At 45.0% G+C, this 19,247-nt stretch overlaps 1 long non-coding RNA gene across 1 annotated transcript; it reads right to left on the bottom strand.

Annotated features, from left to right (window-relative positions):
- Positions 1-4,946: 4,946 nt before the first annotated feature.
- LOC148654016 (uncharacterized) lies at positions 4,947-7,667 on the bottom strand. The gene is made up of 2 exons (XR_015924920.1): positions 6,521-7,667; positions 4,947-5,918 (listed from the first exon to the last, which is right to left on the bottom strand). It is a non-coding gene; the product is annotated as an uncharacterized LOC148654016 (long non-coding RNA).
- Positions 7,668-19,247: the final 11,580 nt, after the last annotated feature.

Below are 19,247 nucleotides of genomic sequence, written 5' to 3' on the forward strand. Positions count from 1 at the left end.
ATGGACTGCAGGGTGAGCGCCCCCTGTTGGCCCCACTATCACCTCTTCCAGCAGCAGCCTCAGCTTTCCCAGGAGTCTCCCATCCTGGTACTGCCCAGGCTCACACCTCCTGAGCTCCAGTAGGGCTGCCAGTGGTGAGTAGGGCTGATATACTGCAGCCTCTTGCCCTTTCACTTGAATTTTGACAGTTCAATGGCCGGGGAGCGTGATCAGCTTCAGTGCCGCCCTGAGTGTGCCGCATCAGATCGGATCAGATCGGAGCTGTGCGGCACACCTGACCTGCACTGACCCGTGGTGTCCGGGGTCAGTAACAGCTGGAGCTGTGGGGGGGGCCCCTGTCCTCCAGGCAGGAAAGCTCCGTGTCTGCTTGGATCGCCCGCCCTCAAAACGCACAAGCCTCCCACAAGGCGATGAATATGGACGATTATTCGATTGCGCTCATGAGAACCGGCTGTTCGGGTGACGTTCTTGCCACGCGAGCACTGTGCTCCTCCAAGGTCTCCCCCGAAAGACCTCGGGAGTTTGCGATTCTCCCTCCTGACACAGACGCGCGAGCAGCAGCAGACTGCAGCGCTCGACCAAGGGCCTAGTTAGCCATTAAAAAAAAAAAAAAAAAAACGCTCCACTAACTTTCCATCCTGTAAGTAACGCAGCCCGAGCGGCGACGGTCATCTGCCTGCTCTGAAAAGCAGGCTGCAGGCACAGCACAGCGCGACGGAGCAGGGGATGCAAATCCCCCACACCGTCGTTAAGGAACAAGAGAGATCTGCAGGTAATTAACTAAAACCGGACCCCAAGACTTAGTGGGTAGCAAGTGTTACCTTGACTACAACAGCTTGCGTGGGGAAGACTGCAGTGCGAATCCTATGTGCAGACTTCAAGAGCTCCCGTTTCTCCCTGGGGACACATTCTTGCTTCCCTTTAGCATTTTACTGCTGGTGTTGCTGACACTAAAAAAAAAAAAAAAAAAAAGGACCAGTATTATCTTTTTGAAACACACGCTATAAAGGAGATGAATTGAATACTGCATGTCAAAAAATGCCTTTCCTTTGTTTTTTTTTTCCTGTAGATATTCCAGTTATCAATGCATTGCAGTGTGCGCTACAGTAGGGTACAATCCAATAATCGGAAAGATTGACTTTGTGGTTTCAATCACGGGTCTCAGTTTCACATTAACATGTTCCCTTTGGCAAAGCTGCTTAGCTTTTCCAAAAACCTAGTACAATTCCCAGCATTACCACTCCCGTTGTTCAGAACAATTTAAAATACTTGGAAAATATCCAAATACCTTCACAATAGTCAGAAAAGCTCTGTGGAATGCCCTGCACAATATTTTCATTTCTAGGAGAGTAACAATGTTCAGGGAACATTGTGCTTGTGCTTGAATATCCTTGACACAATTTCAGAGGCTCACACACAGAAAGCAGTGTTCAGAGGTGGCAGTGTATCAGCTGCAGATTCTGACAGAGAGAAGTCTCCAGGCAGCCACAAAAACAGACATCATTTACATGCAAATATCAGTTCTGCCTTTGTGCAGTTCTAATATTTAAGAGCAAATTACACACCCATTGGTGCATAATGGGTTCATATTTAGTGCATAAATCACAAATATTACAGAACACATTGTAGATGAAGAGGTCCTTAGTGGCTTTGTTTTGCTTCATTATGAAGGAAGTGAATTTCCACTTACTTTTTATGCTGTTTATTAAAGGCAGAAAACATTTCGCACCTCACAGTGCAAAGCAATTGCCCTTAGCACACAGCTGCCGGTGGGTAATACTGGGACAAACTGGATTCAGTCAGCTGTAGATATTCAATTCATTCACAAGGTGGCACAGTTCATCTTCATGAGATCGTCATTCCAGGCACACTGCACCCTGGAAGATAAACAATTCTGGAGGAAAATGATGACTGGCCCGGGCTCAGATCATCGGCGCATCACACAAACCTGACGAACACAACCCCCAGGCAGGATGCCCAGAGCTCTGCCTAGGGTCAGACACTACACTCCAAACAGCCGACAAACTCCTTCATCGCACAGTAGATTCTGACATGAAGATCTTTTTTTTTTTAGAAAACTTTAAATAGGATTACTTGTTGAATTGCACGGCAAAAGAAACCAAGCTCATCACTTCAGGCAAGCGATTCAGAGCTGGTGCTGGTAATGATGGCAGTATATTTGCCGCCATCTAGTGGCACGAGAATGTATACGATATTAAAAAAACACCCGGCTCTGTCCAACGTCTCCCGTTTGTCTCCGGTTATCTGTAGGAAACCATCAGCAATAAACATTCTAACGTGCTTCGAGTGGGATACAAATCTGTCGATATTTTGTCTTTCCAATACAGATCTCGATGCAATAACGAGTCTCCCTTGCGATAAAAGCTTCTAAATGAAAAATATTACAGGGCCAACGAAACATTCCACAGCCCAATCAACTCATTTCAGGAACTGATCACGGTGTGCTCTGCTTTTTAATTACAGCCAAGGCCTCTCAGTCACCGTTGTTAAGCTTGCATGCATCAGAAGTTTTAACTACACAGCGCACTTCACATATCAACAAAACCTAGACACGTGGGAGAACCTCGAGCAGGTGCCCAACACTGATCCCACACTGTGTAGAGCTCTTGATTTCCATTCCAGACACTGAAGAGCAGCAGAGACTGCCCAGTGTGAACCCTCCTGCAAGAGCAGTAAAGGACAAAGCCTGTTTTTTCCACCTTACTTACCTGTGAAAACGCTGGAAAATGTTTACTGTGGTGGGTGACTACAAACACACAATAGTGGAGCCCATACAGTCTATAAAAAAAAGTTTTATGACTTATAACATCTTAAAACGTGGCGTTATAGTAGGACAGCAGGTATTACATTCCCCTTCAAGTGTCTTAACAAGCAGGTGTAGATGTACAGTGGTCTGAGCCCCACAGAAACTTCCGAGATGTAAAATAACTGTCCACTATCTGGGAATATGCAGGACTCTGCTAATGTATAAGATAAGATCACTTTAGTGGCCGTATACAATTTCTTGCATGAGGAACATGTCTTTTCACAGACCCCAGCTTGCTCTCCATGAGACACAGACAGGGAGAGAAGCTGGGGGTCAGAGTGCAGGATCAGCCATTGTACAGCGCCCCTGGAGCAGCTGGGGTTAAGGGCCTTGCTCAGGGGCCCAACAGAGTAGGATTCCTCTGCCGACTGCGGGATACAAACCGGCAACCTTCCAGCCACAGGCACAGATCCTGAGCCACAGAGTCATCGCTCCTCCCCTATGATGGCTGGATAACTTCCATTTCAACAGAACTCACTACCCTGCCTTGCGCCTGTTGCTTGCTGGGATAGCCTACAGCTCTCTCACAACCCCGAACTTGATAAAGCAGTAAGAAAACAGAAGGATGAACAACTCACCTGCTTCACTGGGAGGAAGTTGAACACTCTGACGATGCTCCAAGCTTTCATCAATTCAAGCAAAAATACCTCCCTTCAAATAATTACAATATAGCAAAGCATTTACCCCCTGGATCTGTGTTTATCATAAGCTATATACACAGTTTTGATTGCACACAACCCATTGCTTCTGAGAACAAGATCAGGGGCAGCACATTACAACTGGTGAAACTGTGCCACCCTATTCTCATTCATCAGCGAGCTGCAGGACTGAACGAAGATCAAGACTCACCGTTGCAGGAAGGGCTGACGAGGCAGGGTACTCAGAGGGGGAGGCCAGAGTGAAAAGCATCTGGCCTCGTTGTATACTTGTGGAAACAGCCGAAAATATCAATCGACCCTCCCTTCCATTTCTGTCACTTATCACAACTGCAGCGTACACAGGGCCTGCAGTACAGCAGATGACCCTCACAGACCTCCACAAACCCTTTGCCCCCCTACCATCTGAGAGAAGATATCGCAGTGTACGGGCCAGCTCCACCAGACTCTGGAACAGCTTCTCCCTACAGGCTGTCAGGCTCCTCGACCCCCTGGAATCTACTTGCACCCACCCCAATTCCAGAGACAGGGTTTAAATCCCCCACCAGTGGGGTGTGTAAATTGTATTATGTATTTGCCTTATCCTGTCTACGTCGGTCAGTGGCCCATCTGTATTGGCACAGTGGACCAGGAGGAACAATTTCATTCCACTGTATACCTGTATCCGGCTGGACTGACAAATAAACGAGAACTTGAATAAAATCGGGAGAAGATCGGCGAGTTCTTAAATGCTGAAACAATCAGCCAGTTTCAACCTCGGAGTCCACATCGCCCCAGAACTGTGAGCAAGCGCTGGACTGATCCTTGTAACTGGTTGAGAAACTGCCCCGGTGTCCTGGCCAAAATTTCCCATTGGCCCTTACCAATCATGGCCTCCTAATAATCCCCCTCTATGAATTGGCTACATTACTCTGCTCTCCTCCCCACTGAGAGCTGGTGTGTGATGAGTGTTCTGGCGCACTATGGCTGCCGTCACATCATCCAGGTGGTGCTGCACATTGGTGGTGGTGGAGGGGAGTCCCCATTACCTGTAAAGCGCTTTGAGTGGAGTGCCCAGAAAAGCGCTATAGAAGTGTAAGCAATTATTATTAAACTGCACTGCTGCAGGTCACCTCCACAGGGACCAGCTGGAGCAGACACTGGGGGATGAGGGGACCAGCATGCCAACAAATTAACCCTGAACGCACGTCACACCAGTGATGGTTTAAGGGCGACCTGATACAGCTGGAGCACGGTGACACCCCCAAACCAGGGCTGCCCACAGCCTCCCTGGAGTAACCCCACCAGTGCAGCCAGCAGGGCAGGAGCCCACCAGACCGTTCGAAGACGGAGCAAAACGTTTCCCCAAAGCAAGATCTACTCTCAACACTGGGGTAAATGTAATGGTTACGGATCACCGACAGTGTTTACTTGTAAACGAGTATCACCTACAAAAAAAAAAAAAAGAATCACACGTTCACAAATTCCCAGTCACAACGGCAATTTTATTTTCCAAAAACGTTGTCAGATTGAGACACGGTAAACCATACAAAAGGGAAAAGACAAGCCCTTGCAGAGGAGAGAAACAAGGAAAGGATTATTCCAGGCAGTGAAGTAGGAACGTTTTAGTTTTTACATCTTCTTCAGGTGTTGGGTAGGGGGGGAGTTCTGCCCGAACTGCGTGTCCGGCGGATTACAGATGGATACCGTGCAATTTTTTTTCCCCAAAGGATTGCTAAAATTGCAACGTCATCCACCCGAAAACAGCCAGACAGTGGCGAACTCCAGCACATCCCTGCCGAGTCCCCCGGGCTGCAACTCAGCGCGGCGCCACCCACACAGGCTGCAGTGCCGCCTCACTCCACCAGGGGGCGTGAGGACAGAGAAGATCGAGGCAAACCTCCCGCCGTTCCCAGAGGCGCATAAACAAGTCATACGGCAGAAACACCACGTGGGGGAGGAAGAAACTTTTCACACAAAAAAAAAATCGATTTACAATATGCAGAATAGGACTCATTCACATTAAACGCATTTTAAGCTGTGGTACAAATCAAACCTTGTTTTCCCCAAGATCGTAATGGTTTTGAAATTGCTTCTAACGTCACCTGCCTCTTTAATATCATAACTACTGATAATTTCATGAATTTCCCTACGGGATTAATAAAGTCTTATCTAATGAAATGGCATTCCTATCAGACTATTGCCATGTGGTGTAGTGCTCCATCACCAAGGACAGCCCCAACCTTCACTCCATAAAAATCGACATCAATCTGAAGTTCTCATTAAAATGGACAGAAACTGCCTAGTTGATGGCCTGGCTTAACGTGTAACAGGTCATTACCTCCTTTATTCTGGAATGAAAGATCCCGGCTTCTCTCTCAGTGCAACTCAGGGGACCTGTCATGTCCCGAGCACCCAATGCTGAGAACTGGCAGTCAGACCAATTAATAAACCCTCTGGAAAACAGAGGATTGAAAAAAATAAGCTTGGTTTTAAACAGTCGAGTTAACCTGCGTCATGAAGCTGCAATTTAACTGCAGAGGAACCCTTCACATCCTTTCCTGACCTGCTGCGGAAAGAAATGCAACATCTGCAGGAGCTCTGAAGCAAGCAGGTATGCTCCCAACACACACACACTGCTGAATCTCAGCATCACTAAGACTCCAGAACCAGGGGTCAGGCTCCCAAGACCCCACGCAGGAGAGCAGGCACCCCAAAACCAACAAGCTGCCTGACTGGAATACTTACAGGTCTTCTACCCAGAGGTGTGGGGGCTCACAGGACCAAGGCTGGGAACCCCCACAACATAAGACCCCCCCCCCACTTCTTGATGTCCTGAATAATTAACAGTAAATGACCTGTCAAAAGTTTAAAAGAATCTTTATACACTTTGGCCCATGAGAAACAGCAGATGCAACTATTTCACTCCACCCTGCTCAATCCCTCTATTCCCTTAGCAAGATGTTCTAAATTTCAAAAACAGTGATTTGAAGGCTTTAACGGATAGAATTAGAGGGACAGTTCTTGCTGTCCTGCTACAGTTTTTATTTACACTAACCTGCATGCACGAATGGAGAGCACGAAGATCTTTTTGCATATCGACACGTCTCAAGCATCCAATCCTGGCACCATCAGGTCAGACCCTGGCGTTCCGAGGCCCAGCACTTCACGAGATCTTTTAGCTGGCGGCTCTTTCCGACGCACACCGATGGAGCCGCCCGAAACAGCACAGGCTGCAGAACGAGGGGACCTGCGGTCTGGGCAGGCCTGGCGCCACGCAGAAGGAAAATCCCGAACCATCCCGTGCAAAGAACAAAAAAAAAAGATCCTGGTCCGGGAGCTGCACTGCTCTCGGACGCAGAGAGTTTTGCATGGATTTGCACAGCAGAAGACGTCACAGCTGGATGCAAACACGCAAAACTGACCGCGGCCGGCTGGGCACGCCGAGATCCGGGGGGCAAAGCCGGCCCTGGGGGAGAGGGAGGACAGGAGAGGAGTCCGGCGCTACTAGAAGTGCCCATACTGCAGTAGATCTGGCAACACTACCTGCACTGTGAGCACTTTGGAACCGCCCAGACACATGACCTCCAGCCACAAGGGGGATGCGTCCTGCTGCCACGAAGGGGACCATTAGACGGCACCAGGAGAGGAGTTCCAGCCCAGCCTGGTCACACAACACCCCCCACCCCCCGCCACCCCAACACCTTCACTTATCCCTTTGCAGCTCAAATCCCCACCATCCGCCTTCACAAGGATTCTTGTTGCCGACTTACTCTGGGGTCCCTCCCCCTTTATTCTCCAGTGGGACGGGAGGCCGCGCACAGCCAAGAGCAACGTGCGCCAGCGTACCCCCGGAACGACGGAGAGAGAGAGGGCCGGAGCGCCCAGAGAACGCCCACGCCAAGGCTGGGCGAACTCGCCAGCTCCGCACGCGAGGCGCCCAGCCTCAAAACCCACCTCCCATGATCTTTACATCTCGGTCGCTCCTCCAGTGCGAGCATTAACCCACAAACCCCGGGTTCCACATCGGTCAGCAGGCACGGTCTTATCCGAGGGGGGGGGGGGCTGGGGCGATGAGGCGCGCACTGCAGCCGGTTCTGTGGCACCTCCTGCCAGAAGGAGCATCTAGCGCAGTAGATTCTAAACTAATTCACTAACTGCACTAGATGCACCTTAACACGAGGTCCACCAGGGGGCAGACGCGGGCCCACATCTCCAGCCCACCAAAGCCCCAGAGAGACTGAAGAGGGGTTACAACAAGGCTTCATGTTTTTAACCAGGCAGTTAACGGACGAGAGATAGAGAGAGAAAGGCATGCAATCAAAGCAACCAGGCCAGCAATCCGCACGGTAATGCAAGAAGTGCTTGCATTGCAGTAGAGTGTGTAGGCTACCTGCACTGTAAGCACTTTTGCACGACAATGAGCCCTGCGCGCCCCAGGTCTGCTTACTCTCCCGTCTTCATCCCTCGCGTTGGCTCCCCAGGCTGCGCCGAAGGGCCCGGACAGCACACGGCCGAAGCAAAGCCTGCTGGGAAAGAAACAACATTTAGTTTTTGTGGAGGGAGATGGCGGGGGACCACACAGACACAACCAACCACTGATGACCAAGATTTTTTTTTACTACTTGTGTCAGCGGTCTCCCTGCTCACAGGTCTCTCTCCCTCCAGAGAAAGTTGCACGAGCGTGAGAGTCAAACTACGAGTGAATGAGCCAGTGGACAACACCAGGACAGCAGCTAAGCTGAAGGTTCAGTGGTGAAGGTCCGCTTGACGGGAAGAACAGCTCTCGATGTCCAGAGCAATCCGTCCCCGTCTTCTGCACCTAGAAAAACTCCCGTCTCTCGTGAAAAAGGGCCCGATAGACAAAAAAAAATACGAGTCCATCAATAAAAATACGACAGCTTGGAGAAATCCAAACTTATCAGATCTGGGATTTTTTGGTTTTTCCCACTGCAATGGACCCAACCAACCACGAGAACCATAAACCAGTTTTAGTTCCGAGGAGAGAAAACCTGGCGCTCTGATGAAACAACGGGGTTCAAACCTGCAGCTCTTTCACAGCTTTCCTGGACCAAAGCACATATCTTCCTTACTCTGCTTTTTTGAGAATTAAGATCTTCAACAAAACACCTTAAACGAGGGGATTCCAGTTTAAAAAACAGTTTTACCAACAGACACAAGCTCATTCTGTCTAGACCCCTACAAGGCACAACAGCGCCTGTCACAAGAAGCACATCCACACCACCAGACCCTCAGTCGAAGCGATAACCAGAGAGGGATTTTGTAAAACCCTCTGCTGGGGAAACAGACCCTTCAGCCAAGGGGCCTGCAGAACCTGCAAGATGCAAATTAGAATTAAAAAATGCTACGTTTGTGTTTAATACGCCCCAAACCTAAAAGAGCAGCAGATGTCTCATTTGCAACGAATGTGCTCAAAATGTTCAATGGTGTAACTTCCCAGCCACCCACAGCATGCTGGCCTGCAAGGAACAAGCACCCAAAAGGATCTGAAAACCTAGCTAAGGCTTCCTACCAGCAAAACTGGCCAAGTGGATAACAGGAAAGGCAAAAGAAGAAACACTTATTCATTAAAAAGGCGGACGCGCGTGTATTCCTTAAGACATTTGCAAATGCAATTCGAACGGGTCAGAAATAACGGCGGAAGAAATTTAATTCTCAGGTCTTGCTTCCGAAACTCAGAATAATCGTTACACGCGGGGGGGGGGAGGACGCAAATAAATCTGTCAGACGTTTTAAAACTTAAAATGAGACGCCACCCCCTCCAGGGCTGTAAAATAAAACAGGCAAGACCACTCTGCACCCAACAATTTAAGAGTGAAGGAAAAAAAAAAATATCCGCGCACCGTCAGGAAACTTACAGGAAATCCCCAAGAGAGTGCACCCTCCGCGAACCGACCAGCGACGTTTCTTCAACCATAATCCAAACGCAGAAATTGGCGTTTCTTTCAATAACCCGCATGTCTGCAAAAAAAAAAAGCTCCGAGAGGCGAGCTCCCACGTGGTCAGTCGCGAGGAGATTAAAGATGGAGGAGGAATGTTCTGGGGGGGGGTTGGTGGGGGGGGACGAAAAAGTTGGGACGTGAAAAAAAAAAAAAGAGACCGGTTTGAAAAGAAGCGCCAAAGCCCTGACCTTACGACCCGGCCATTTATGGCCGCCCCGAGCAAACCGACCCCCTCCTGCCCCCGCACGGTAGCCGGGCGGAGAGACGCAGAGTCCGGCGTGCGAGCACGACAATGAGCCCCGTCCTCTCCAGAGTGCAAGGAGCTGGCGAGGCGACATGTAAAAACACACGCCGTGTTTGGGTTAAAGTTCACCTTGGCACGCACTCCAAGTCTCCATAACTTGGAATTTTTTTTTTCTAAATGTATTTTTGTTTTTGGAAAGCGCACGCAAAAGCCCGGAATAGTTTTTAAAATTTTGCCGATTAGAACTCGTATGTGTGGCGGCTGGCGGGCCGGACACTTTCTTCCACAAAAAACACGTGTACCCACGGGCCCCCCCCGCCCCCGGACGCCGGTTCGGGGAATAAACACGCACCGCGCTCCAGTCCTTACTTGGGCAGCGTGACGCCCAACTTCACGAGAATGAAAAAGGGCTTCGCTCCTCTGCAAACGAGACCCCAGGCTTACCTGAGGTCGAGAGAGAACCCGCGAGTGCAGGTTAACGCGGGCCCGGCAATCACCGTGTCCCCTTTACACCCCAACTTCCACCCCCCACCTGACAGAAAACACACTGTCTTTGGAAATGAGTACAAAAGAAACCGGGTTTCCACCTTCAAAACTCCAGCCGCTCACTTCCAACTGAAGCGGTTTTCGTCTGCGTGCTATTTTGTTTTTTAAATGAGACACTTGCACCCACCGCCACCAACACACCCGTTTTTTTGTGAATCTGAAGGGTGTAAAACCGGCCTGCTGGTCTCCCTCCCCACAATTCATAATTCCACCCCAGCTTTAAGCTGCACCCCGACGTTCACAACCCAAAGCGCCGCCACTGAATCGAAATTTCGTTGAGAAAGAACTACAAGTCCCACATTGCACTTTTTTTTTGTTGTTTGGCACAGGCGCACACAGAAACAAACAATTCCAAGGCCCCGGGTGGACTAGACTCTCAATCCCGGCGCCATGTGCTCCAGACCTGCCAGAGACTGCGTGCCGTGTTGTTGTTGTTGTTGTTTTTTTTTAAGGTACGATTTTCAAAAAAGGAGGAGAAGGGAGAGAGGGAGAGAGCGCGGAAAAAAAAATGAGAAGTGATTCGCGATGCTCTGAAGTTAAGCCTCAACACGCCAGTGCACGTCGATGAGATTAAACGCCGCTTCCTTTCCCTCCGATCGCGAGGGAACGCAAGTTCTGAAAACAAATATTAATAATAAAAGAGAGGTGGGGGGGGGGGGGGAGGAGGAACCCACGCATGCACGCACGCGAGCCGCCGCCTCGCGCCGGGCTCCGGTCCAAATTCAAGAAAAGCGTTTCTGCCACAAAAAGAGAGAGAGAGAGCGGAGGAAACGCACACCGTACCTCGCCGGGGAGGGGGAGTGCATACCTATATAGACGAGCACAGACGGGCATGTGACAAACCGCTCGAATACCTACCGTCTGCTCGCACCGGGGAGACAAAGCGAGCCCAGCGCCGCCATGTGAATTTCAAAACTCCGGCAGCGCGCAGCCCGACAGCCCCCCGACAAAGCATTTTTACCCCCCCAAAAAAAGAGAGAACCCGCACATCTACACGAGCGTGATGTCATCGCGCCCTTCGGCGCTGCTCTGAAAGCGCACCAGAACAACGCGCGATACTTAATTCTAACAACACGGGAACCCCCACCTGTAGGGTATCGCCTCTTTCTCTTTTTTGGGGGCGGGGGGGGGCTTTGCGGTCACAGATCGCATTCTGTAGTTTTGTAGCCCCGCTACCAGCACCGCAAACCAGTACTGCCACACACGCACACACACAAGCACAAAAAAAAATCTCGACGCCACTGTGCAAGCCAGAAGAGCGAGCGAGCGAGCGAGTTTCACGGGTGCGGACTGAAACCGTCAGCACGTAGGTACTCCTCTGCAAATTAATACCGCTTCTCCCTCCAACACGGCTCCTGCACCATTGTGGTGTCACGCTGCACACACGCACATACACACACAAAGCCAGCTCGCCGTGCACGGAGCAAAAACCGGAGGGTGGGGAGGGAAAAGTTTTCCGGCTCAGCTTTTCACGCGCTGACCTAACCGAAGGGCTGCGTTATTAAACAACAGCAAACAAAAAAAAAAAGAAACGAGAGAGAGAGAGCAACGACGAGAAATACAGGAGCCCGCAAGCACGTTACCTTTGTTCGGCGCACTGGAAGAAGGCAAGAAGGAGCCGCAAGGTTTTACGAAAGTGGCGCGAACGTGCCGTCATGTGATGCGATTCCAGGGCGTCTCCGGTCCCCAATAGCACGAGCACATGAAGGAGCAAAAAAAAAAAAACTGCATCCGCCTTCGGCAATTACCATAATCAAGCTCATTCTTTAATTTCGCCACCACCTTGCACATTAATCAAAGGCAACCCACCCCTCCACATTATATTAGCAAAAAAACAACAACAACGATGTTGTTGTTTAGCGATTTGGAAGGGCAGGAGGGAGTTCAGCAATAATTTACAGTTGTACTTGCATGCATCTGTTGTGTGCGTTTTAAATAATAAGCATACTCTTTTTTTAAAAAAAAAAAAAGACCCTGCCATGCAAAACAAACTCGCAGTAAAATAAAAAGTTTCTACCCCCTGACGGACTTGGTTTTTTTTTTTTCCTAACGAAATAAAAAAACAAACGAAGTGGTTGGTTTGTTTTTGTGGGGAAAAAAATGCATGAAAATGTGTGTAAAGCCACGTTAAGAGAAAGCTTAGCCCACCCAGATATTTCGTTTGCAAAAGACAAACCCAAGGAAAGCCTTCCATCATAACTCGTGTGGGGGAAAAATACCTTCTAACGCTAAACGTTTAGTAAAAGCTTTGAGCCAAATATCTGAAGCAAAGAGGAACAAACTTACCTCACTGGTACAATTCTGAAAGAGCGGAGAATTGGGGTGGATCAGGGAGCTCAAGTGTATTTTCCCATCTGCCTCTTGAGGTAAGCAACTTTAACGTGCGCCCTGCCTGCTCTTGAAGTATAACAAAAAGTTACGCCGTGCGTGAAATCGTCCCAGCATCTTTGTTGTTTTTTCCCCCCACTATGTGGGGGGAGGAGAAATGCGATATGTTGTTCAGAGAATAAACTTCATATACATAATTTGTGTGAATGTCAAACCCTGTACTTGCTTCATTGGTAGTCTCGTGCTAATCCGTACCTTCGCTTTAAAAAAAAATGCAACATAAACGGTTATGTACAAGAAACTTGAACAAACAAAGCACTAACGCAGATCAACTGTTCTTAAACACCCCCCCTCTCAGATCCTGCGGTCACACAAAAAGAACTGTAAGGCTCGTGACCTTTAACCCCGACAAACCCTACCCCCACACTCACCCGATTGAACTCGGGCGCAGGAAGCATTTAACAAGAAAAAATAGTTCACTCACAAAGCAGACTTCTCTATGAAACCTGCAGGGATCTTCCAAAAAAAAAAAGAACCCAGCAAATTTTAAAAGTGCATTTCCTCAAATTACGTTTTTGTCTATTTCACGATGTCAGATACTTTGACTCGTCCAACGACGAGCCTTTCATGCACGGGCGAATATGAGTGGCGTTGCTTCGCTTGCAGTGTCTACATTAAATACTGTATATTTTATTTCCTCTGCTGACAATAAATGAATTAGTCTAAATCCATCAAACGTCTTAAAAGAAGAAGCGTCTAGGTGAGGTTTGGGGGATTTTTAAGAGACATTGGGAAGTAAGTGATTTGTGGGGGATTCTTAATTCAATTTTGGGGGCAGATGGTTCGTTGTGAGGGTTTTTTTTTGTAGCTCGGGGAGTTTTGAAATAAACTAGAAATTAAAAATATTGTGTTGCCGTTGTAGACTTGAAGCCTCCAGCTTGCTTAATTGTCTGATCAAAAATTTTATTTTTCAATTCTGTTGTACCGAAAACAGATTCATGTTAACTGCAGCGATTAATACTGAACCAAGGCAAAAGACAACAGTTAAGACTGATGAAAACATTGTTTCCGGGACTCCCGGATGAGTCCTGTATATATGAATGCCATTGTGTGGAAGCATGAACTTTAACAAACATCCAAGAGTTCACAAGTTAGACATCGTTTAAATAGGAACTGCAACATCATTTAATTTTAGGACACGACAAAACGTCTTCTGAGTTGCAGCAAGCTCTTGCTAGTATATATTAATTTCCTTCACCTTACCTTTTTATAATTATTTTTTGTTGCTATATTATTATTTGTTTGTTTCTAACTAAGGCTTCGTTTGTTCAACCAAAATGAAAAGTTAAAAATTCACGTGCACCCCTCTCTTTAAAGGTGAAGATATATATATTTTTTTATGGAGACGTAAGATCGGTGTAATTGCACAGAATTGCAAACCTACGAAAGAAGACTACAGATATGCAATGGATTAAATGCGAGGTGTGTTCTGTGATGTGAAGTGTTCTTAAAAAGCTCGTGCGGTTTTCAGGAGCGGTCTTGTACAGAATAAATCACTGGAAACGTAGTAAACTCTTGCTTTTAAAATATTCAGTTACACTTTAGTTTAGCCTTGGTAGAAATCATATTCGGTTAGACGACAGTGTTTATACAGTGGTTTCGCCGTGTTCTTTGAAATGTATGGAACTGATATGTAGCTGAAGAATGTGGATTTGTCACTGCAAGAACTATGTAAATAATCTTGTTTTCATGTGAAAAAAGAGTTCAAAACAGGGTTATATCTTTTAACTTCGTTTAAAATAAAAAGTTTTCGAAATCAGATTACTGTTTAACATTTTAGACACAGAAAATAGTTTGCTGCAATAATTTACAGTATGAAATTCAACAAATGTATCTACAGGTACCTTTCTTCTGCTTGAAAACTAGACTTTGCTTGGTTTGAATTTTTTAGGTGAACACTGTTTTATTTATTTTAAAAAACAACACAAACAGGTTTGCTTACTTTTGTTTGTTTTTTTTTGCTTTTGCGTACTCCATTTTAATAAGTAAATATAATTTTATTTCACACAGTATGAAGACAGCAAAATAAAACAAGGAAAACATGTTAAAACCTGTATTCTTTTGGTTTCCTATAAAGTCAATGATTTGCTAAAACTCAGTCAACTGATTTTTAGGTTATTTTTACAAGTTGCAAAACCTCAGTAACATTTTGGTTTGATAATATTAAAATAAAATCCTTCTGCTATACGTGTGTAAAATATAATTATTTTAAGTATTTTCGAGATTTGTTAAAGTTCTTACTGAAAATATTATTTAATAGGGGTTGCATTAACTTTACACAAACAGCACACTTTACAGAAGTAGCAAAATATGAAGTAGGTCACAAATCAGCTTTAAAATCTGTTTTGAGAGTCGAATTGTATAGTTTTCAAAATGCAACCCTATATGAATATGTTGAAACATAGACATATATATTTGGTTGTACAAATCAGACTGTAAAAATAATTTTGCAACCAAGTTCTTATTTTTAATTCTGTTTTTATTTTTAAGTCTTCATTTTGTGTCCATTTCTCAAATCATTGTTATTAGTAAAACATTACTTTGGAGATGTTTACAGAAAAATGCTTAATACTTTTTTATACTTTTTAATGATATTTCTGCTGGTTATTTAGACTACGAAAACAATTCTGGAAAGTTGTTTTAATATATTACCCCACTGAGAAATTTGCAGTGACATTTCTTCACACAGTGGAATATTACGCTTTTTAAAATACGATACTGTTCTTATTAAAACACAACATTTGTACTTTCAGTGTAATACTATGCTAGAAAATAAATATATAATCCGCAAAAAACTCTGTAACAGTTTCAAACCTAAATATAATTGATTGAATATAATAAACATTTGTATAAAATCTATAAAATATTCAAAAATTGTCAAACTAATTGCCATATTTAATATTACTATCAAAAAATATTTAGGATTGTTATAACTTGTTTTTCTTGAAATTGAATTAAAAAAATTAATCTCTTGGAAATGGAAACAAGTGATCATTTCCTTGCTAAAAATCGATCACACATTGGTAAACTGTAACTGGTGAGAACTATTCCTACTGCTCTCTCTGTGTGGAGTATAAACTACTTTGACAAACTCCCTTTAAAAAATGTTTGATATACTTCTCTAATCAAAGTTCAAATCAGAGAGCATAAATCTAGGAACCAAGAGTTCCTTTAAATATTTTCAATCCTGCATTCTGTAGATGAAGGATTTCTGTAAAACTGTGTTAAAAGGTTAAATGTTTTTGTTTAACGTTAAAGTTAAATGTTCAATATCCACACTTCAATACTTGTTTTATCATTTAAGTTATCGCAAATAAAAGTATCAGGAAATTAACATTCATGATAATATTATACAATGGTATGGAAAAGGTAGACATCTGTACTGGCTGCACTGTTCACATTAGATACAAACATCTCCAATAGTTGTTTTTTCATTTGGAAAATAAAACATTGAAAACACAAATTTAGGTCCAGAAAGCCCAAAGAAAACTGAACACATGTATTTTTTTATATCTTTGGATTTTGGCCCCACCTAACGCTGTGTTTTTCAAAATACTTTTGTAGTTATCTGGTAAACGGTTGTACAATTACTGGAGAGGTTTGAAGTCTTAACATAATAACCTGTAGCCCAGCAAATCACAAGACATTACTCTGTAATCGTCAGAAAGCGTATTAATGAACGATACGCGTGGTGACAAATTACAATTTATCTGGGAATTCAAGAAAACATTCCAAGTTTTCCTGTATAATCAGGCATTCAGCCCCTAAAGTTCACAGTGGGCATGTTTCCAGTTCTTGCCAATAGCTTCCAAAGTGTTCTTATCCAGTTCATGGGAATAAGAGTTTATTACAGCACACAAGTAACTGACCAACAGATGTATCTTTTATATGGAATACAAAGGCACTATTTTTTGTATAGTTTAACTATCACAGGGCTGGCTACTGCATTGGCTTATTGGGGTCTTTATTCTGACGCTCATGAGAGAGCTCATGAGAATGGAATGGTGTCCACAAGTTGAAAAACGTTTCCTCTCTATGACAAGGCAGTGTGGCATTGAGTAGGTGAATGGAGCAGCTTTCAGTCGTCACGGGGGCAGGCATTTGTGTTAAATTGTATTTTTATTTTTTTATGTGAACCGACTTTTTTGAGGGACGAAATTCCCCTGAACAAAACGCGAGCAAGACAATGCGACGGTTCCCTCCGCCCCACCCCACGTGTGTGCGTCCAGTTCTCTGAGCTTCTGTCACAGGACGGCGCACTGGGGGTCTGATGGCGTCAGCAGACGCACTCTGAGCTGGCACCGTCTCCCCTGCCCCCCTGCCCCCCTGTAGAGCCAGTAGCATGGGTCTGAGCCCAGGCAGAGAGCCCCACAGGGATAATGCAAGGATAGGGGGTGCAGAGATTCCCAGCGACGTGGTATGACCTTGTAGCCAATCAGATTTCTGCTACTGCGAGCGGCCAAGACTGGTGAGACTTGTGTCTAACGGTTAAGATCTGTTAGAAGAAACAGAAAGACAGACTCGCCTGTAGCCTGGATCTGGAAAGACTCGGTGATTCTGGAAGATGAGAGGCAACAGAGGCTTTGGAAAACTCAACACAAGTAACACAAGCAGTGAGGAAAAACAGTGACCTGCAGCTGTGTGAGTTACAGCCTACAAAATGACGACATCCATAGAAGACCTGTGATGCTTCCTTCTTCCTATAGGCTTGGGGCCTTCCAAACACTTCATGGTTTCATTCACCCCTCATAATTATTAAGTAAAACAATTGCTAATAAAAATAAATGCACACTGGTAATAGTTTGTATATTGTGCTGCTGTCATTTCCGGTCATCTTTTAATTTAAACATACATGTGAGAGGAGACATACTGTCAACCAGTCCATAGGCTTAGTCTCTTTGGATTGTTGTCTGCTGGAATTAATGTACTCGTATATACTCAAGGGTTTTGAAGTGTTCCGAGTCCCGAACTCAACTTTAGCCTCTTCCTACGTCTGTTCCTAACCCTCACTCCATCCCTAATCCTGATCCCAGCCAGTCCCAGTTGTACACACGTGTCATAGCAGATCTTCCTGAAAGCAAGATGGGCTGACAGCGAGATTCCTATAGTCTCAGGGAGACCGTTTATTAGAACAGCGCAAAGACATGAAAGCAGGTTATATTCAGACTAATAGCAGTACTTTAGGCAGATGAAAGCAGAAAAGTGGGATGAGAGAGAGGGAGTTTTCAGGACAGGATTCATCTGATGAAAAATACGACTAGAGCAAGGTGATAAATAATTGCACTTGTTTAACAATGGGATAAAAGGAACTAAAATTGTGAAATAATGTGAAACTGTTTTCCATTGCAATTGCAATATGTTTTATAGCAATAGCGTAATCAATGCAAAACACTTCTAAAATTACCCCCAAAAATGTGTCTCGAAGAGAGTTAAGCTGAAGCGATCGTTGTTTTTTGTTGAACACCTTGATGAGTGCAACTGCTCAGAGTTAGGAATGTAAAAGAATTGCCCTTCAGATCTCCTTTAATTTCCTCTTAATTAAAATGTTTCCAGGGTACACCAACAGAAACAACTCGGTTGTCATTTGTAATATAAATGCGTTTGTACGCTGATAAGAAAATACAAAGACATAAAAAAGACCAGTAATCGCCAATTACAACACAAACATAGGATTAAGAAAACTTAATTACAATTATCACTGAAATGATAACACAACGAATACAATTTGCATTGCTGAAGTTTAAAATGCGTTGATTTGTTTTAAGATTTGTTATGAGCCAAAACGATATATTTTCATATATTTCATTATTTATATTTTGTTAGTTGCACGTTCTTGTAAGACCCTTACAATATAAGCCTCACTGTTTAAAACCTTCTTGTGATTAAAAATCACGTTGCAAAACCATACATTTTAATATATAGTGGCTCTCTATTGACATCCACTCCTGGTAAAGTCATTTTTTTACTCGTTTTTAACAGCTTAAACATCTTGGTATATGCCTACCATCTATAAATAAGTGAGCATTTTCTTCTGTCCTTTTTCATTGAAACAAAGGGTGAATTTGTCCTCCATATCCGGTCAGTCCTTCGCAGAAAAAAAAAACCTTGTTTGAAATCCCGCCTTCCCGCCACCTGCCCCTGCGTCACGGGGAGTCCGGGTGCAGCGCGAGACGCTCTGGGGCTCCGCGCTCCACCTGCCAGGGGCTGCGTGGCGCGAGACACGAGGTCCGCGACACAGAATGAACAGCAAGCACATGTCTAATTATATACACACGTATTTATAAAAGCGTTTTTTTTTGTAAAAAAAAAGAAGTCATATAAAAAGTATACAGCTATCAAATCGCATAACATTCAATTTAAAAGTGATAGAGTATCACGTTTAAATCACCTCTAAATTACCTCTAAATTTCTTTCACCTCGAATTGGTTTTATAGCAAGTTTTAACTATAACATCACAGCACTCGCGCATCCAAAACGGGGGGAAACATATCTATTATACGGACGATGTAATATTATAACACCGTCCCTTTGTGGCTTTAACAAGGAGGTACAAGGCAGGCCAGACGTCAAGTATAACTGATACTTCTTTTAATCACACAGAACTACAGCAACTCTCAGCGCTTCACAATTAACAGAACTTCACA

This window comes from Lepisosteus platostomus, chromosome 10 (assembly GCF_059453375.1).
Source record: "Lepisosteus platostomus isolate fLepPlt1 chromosome 10, fLepPlt1.hap1, whole genome shotgun sequence".
NCBI lineage: Eukaryota > Metazoa > Chordata > Actinopteri > Semionotiformes > Lepisosteidae > Lepisosteus > Lepisosteus platostomus.